This window comes from Pinus tabuliformis, chromosome 5_1, assembly GCF_031772625.1.
Source record: "Pinus tabuliformis cultivar Carrire ecotype Pingquan chromosome 5_1, CPIR1, whole genome shotgun sequence".
NCBI lineage: Eukaryota > Viridiplantae > Streptophyta > Pinopsida > Pinales > Pinaceae > Pinus > Pinus tabuliformis.
The window spans coordinates 102,021,197-102,026,403 of NC_142305.1; positions in this window are offsets into that span (position 1 = coordinate 102,021,197).

Here is a 5,207-nt window from a genome sequence, read left to right on the forward strand (position 1 = left end):
CCATATCAACAGAGCAATTGTTGAACACAAGTTAGGGAAAATTTGGCCAGGAAAAAAAAAGTTAGGAACGTGATTGACATCCTTAAATGTTTAAAAATTTGCAACTTGAAAAAAAATTATTCCAGAGTAAATTTGAGAACACGATATAAATGGAACATGATTGGAATACAAATATGCCTTGAGAATACGATATAAATGGATACAGATCCAAACACATAAACATGATTGAAATACAAAGTTTCCTAAAGGTTTGATGTGATCCTGCACTCTGATACAATTTTTGATATGGACCTCTAGAAGGCACTAGCTTTATATGCTATGTAGACCCTTGAAGTTGTCATAGCCTTATCCTTGTCATACCATATTATTATGGCCTCACTGATGTCTTCTCCTGTGATCAAAGACTCAATATCTGAGCATATCTTTCTCCTTACTTATTTAAGTAATTAAAAATAATAATGATAATTATAGAACTATTACCTGCACTGATAAAAGAATAACAATTGAAAAACTAGTTCTAGGCTTCTAGCTCAGTGGGTAGTGGCTAGCCACAATTGGTTCACCATGAAGCCTCTACACCCACTGAATTACTATTAGATCTCTTACAACAAACAAAACAAGGAAATTATTACAATCTAATCTCTTACCGTTGAAGAATTTTTTCACAGAGGTTGCCTCAACAACACCAACACCACAATGCCAACAACATTGACCTCCACTCTATGTCGTTCTAGTTGTTGCTATAACTATGATGTGTGCCCAAACTTCCTTACTTTTCAGCCAACCCAATTGGACAGGGTGGCCATACCCAATGTTGGTCTTCTTGTATTATAAAAAGTATATACAATCCTTTGGAATTTGCATAATTCAATCATCCAAAAAAACTCGTATTTATTAGTTCCATTGTGCATATCTTATGGAAGTCAAATTATAAAGAATTTGTTAAACTTTCAAAGACATATCAAGTGAATCTATGAAGTTATATTGTGTAATGTTTCACTTGTTTGGATGAGTAGAAAGAAGAGTTCTCTAGGGAAAAAGACGATGCAAGGGAGATATTTTAAGCTTACACAACAAAAAAATTTATTGTATATTTTACTCCTGGAGAAAAACCACCAATCTCAAAGGAATGTTCAATTCAGGTAAAAAGTATATATTTCTATTAACAGTTCAAGACATTAAAGCAAACAGGTAATATTTGTATTAACAGGTAAAATCGGTACATACTTTTATTAATAGGTAAAACAAACATGATTATAATGATGTCAAGATTGAAAATCAATCTTTGTTTTTTGTTTGTAGCTTCATTAATCTTCGACAAAGAAGTGATTTCTCTGTTTTTTTTCCAAGTTGCCAAGAAAGAAAATAAGCATTTCTAATATATACTTCACTTCTAGACTGTCATAGCCAAACTCCTTTTCTTGGATCTGTAAGACCCTCCATATGAGGGGATCGACTTCATCATCCTTACCCAGAGCATGTTGTATCAAATCTAAACAATCACAAGCCTCTCCTGTAAAGAAAAGAAGTTTCAAGAAATAAGCTCAGAATCAAACAAAAAATGGACTTTGTAACCCAGAGTGTGGATCTCATGACATAGAATTGAAAAGACATATGTCAATTACCAAGAAGAAAACACAACTCACCAACTGTAGGACTTTTTTTATCAAAGGATTCTTCATGTATCCTCAAGGCTTCCTTAGCTAAATCCTCTACTTCCCTATGCCTCCCTAGATGATATAAAGTTGTTGCAAGACTCAGCATAGGAAATGAAATCTCTGGAGCATTAGGAACCAAGCTAGCTGAAAGTATTCTTAGACTCCTCCTAAGAATATATTCAAATTTCTCAAATTTTCTCGATAAAGCATAAGATGTTGCTAGGTTCTGAAGGTGCACTACCAAAGAAGGATGATCCCTTCCAAGGGCTTCCTCCTTTATGAGTAAGTTCTGTTCCCACAATAGTTGGGATTCCTCTTCTCTGTAAATGAGTAGAAGATAATGAGCACATCATAAAATAACAATAACATAAAATTGACTCATGCAATCTACCATTCCTCAATAGCTTTTCTTTACCAACAATATCAAAGATCACCCCAAATATGATCAATTTGAAGGGTTGTGGAGAAAATTTGAGAGCAAGTTGTCAATTCGCTTCCTCCTTCAGATGCAAAATACCAAGGTGTTGATAGCGCTACCACTAAGTCTATTTGGTTTGAACATATTTTGACAAAGTCTAGTTTTCGATGTTGCGAACATCGGCATCGGGATAAAATCAGCAAGGGTCTGGGAGAAAAAAAATATCAATGTAAAAATCGAGAAAATATCAGTAAAAATCCTCAAAATTAAGATACCATAAAAATATCTTTAAAAATCAACAAACATTGAATAGGCCAAAAAATTGTGATTTTGAGATAAAACCGGGATGTTATCGAGATGTTCGCAACACTGGTTTTTAGCAAGAGAAACCTACTCTAATATGGGGCAATAATCAGAGTACTATCCATGTTATCAGGCAGCGAGTAGAGCATCAACTTCCCAAACCTGTAGAATTCCATATGCATTACATCGAACAATTGATTAATGTCAGGATTATTGATTTGCAGTTTTGTCACACACTGAGATGCAGGTCACTGACATCTTCACTAACCCTTGACAAAGTCTCATTATGTTCAACTTCATACCTTGCTTGGGGTGAAGGAAATTGTCTCTAAGGTGGGGGTAATCTCACTCCTCCTCTCTGATTTTTTTGTTCTGAACACTTTGTATATGGTACCTATCATGACCTTGTAGCCAGGAACCATTTTGAGATTTAACATATTTTCCCTATGTCCCTAAGTTGCACTTATGATGGCGCATTGGTGTACATACATCATGTAGTTAAGTTTATTTAGATTACAGTGTCTAATCCTGTGCATATTTGACTTATCACTAATTGGTAGATGAACAAGCCAACCACTTATATTTAATTCCATGCCCCTCTCACTGTATTGTAAATATAGATGATATCTTGTAATTAAACACAAGACATATATTCTTTCTGTTAGTTCTGCATTTTGTGTTATTATTCTATTTCGTATGAATTGAAACATTACGATTACCATTATATCGCAACAGTGGAGATGTTTCAGATTCATTTTATCATGATATAGAGAGGTATGCTCCAAGAAATTAATTAATTTTTTCAAGTGTCTTTCCATTTCCAATCATTTTGAAACCTTGTGCTAAGACGAGAGACAACCAAAAATATAATTGTTTTCAAATATTATAAAATTGGTAGTGCCAAGTTCTACCCTGTACCATTTAAGAGTTCGTTTACTACCATTTTGATTTCCCACATAAAGCAGTCACTAAACATTGCAGTGAAAGTGAACTTGAGAAGTAGCTTTCTACTAGTATTTGCGCATGATATATAAGGAACACTAGAAGAGAGCTTCTTCTCAATGATGTTGCCTGGTTAAACATTTGTGTCATGCCTTCTATTGTTCAAGGGATCCCTTTATCCTCTGCTTCCTATATCAACCATCAATCATATACTTCCATCATGCCCTCTGTCAATTTGACCCATTGCTCAAAATTTATCTTCAAAAAACAATCATTCTTTTCTCGTTTCATGTCAATTGATGTAGGACACATCATTGCCTACCTTTCGAAATGTCTCTTCCTATCAACTTCAACACTCTATCTAGGAAGAAAATCCAGAGACATATCAGTGCCTTGGAACTTGCAGACATTAGTGGCAGGTTACCTTGTGTTTGATTAGGGGTTTTCATTATTGGCTCCCAGTTGAATGATTCTACGAGTGTTCGATGACAAAATCATTATTCACACTCGCTAGATTGTACTACGCATCTTGGAGACCATCATCATTATCGGTGGACATCCTCGTGTCTGTTAATAGTTTTCATTATTGACTGGTAATAAGACGATTTCTTACATGTTTGACCACAATGCCTTTATTCACATGTGTCAAAATATGCTGTTAAGATGAAGCGACAATGAAGACCTTGGGTAGAGGCTTACATCACTCAGCCTTGTTTCCTCTCCCAAGCCACGTATATTTTTTCAGAGGCTGCTCATCAAGATGATCCTATTATTACACAAGTTCCACATTTTTCTTATCAGTGGACACAATCGTCATACCTCTTTGTTGAGAAATCAATCTAACATAGCTACTAATCGTGGGAATGCCTGACTCGGGACATGATTTTAGATTTTAACATATGTGGTTGTATTAGGTTTCTCGTCGTCCCAAAGCTCTGATCCCCTCTCTCTTTTTTCAGACACGATAATTCTAAAGTATTTCAGTCATTGTCTTCATCTCTGATCTCACACTTTAGGGGGCATCTGTTATACAGGAAAATGACCTCCTCATCATCTCAGAGGAGAAAGACAGTTTGATTGAAATATTGACCAAGTTCACAGTCCTAATTTCTAGGGTAACGCTCCCTAGGAACTAGCAGAAGAGTTATAACGCTCCTCAAGCATGAACCAGAGGCCTTAGTTCCTAGGGTAATTCTTTGTGTTGCCTTAGGGGTAGAATTAGTCAACTTTGGTGAGTTTTCAGAGGTCAAAAGAGTGGATTGACTAAATAATATCCCATGTTTTACTCATATGTCAGCTTGAAAAGTAGGAAACATCCATCTTTGACCTATTTGAGGATATTTCTATTCCTAATGGAGTCTAATAGAAAGGGAAAGAGAAATAAAGCAAGGAAACATCCTAGCTTTTGCCAAAGGGAACTCATGAGAGAGTTGGCAAGGATTAGCCTCTCATTCTATATATTGGAGGCTTGGGGCATTGTGAAAGAGGTCGAAAGGTTGAAGGATTGCCTACTTATTATCGAAACTTTATATGAGACATATTGGTTTACCAAGAAGTTAAGAAAGGAGAGAGAGAGAGAGAGGAGTTGGAGGAGTAAGGGAAGCTTGATTCATTAGATGGTTGTAATCATCCTTTCCTATTATTAATATAAAATTGCATTGTGTTGTCTGCTCTATGGTGTTTATGTTGTGATTCAGTTACATGTTGATAATGTCACAGTTTATGAGTAGCTTAGATGAATTTTGTTTGATATCCTTATGTATTATTGTTTTGATTATCAAGGTTATCTGTTGTAGTATTACTTCTTGTCTTTTGTACATGCAGGTGTTGATCTAGGAGCTAGCAGAGAGGTCTTTTGCTCTTCTACATTGGGTTTTCCAGCAAGA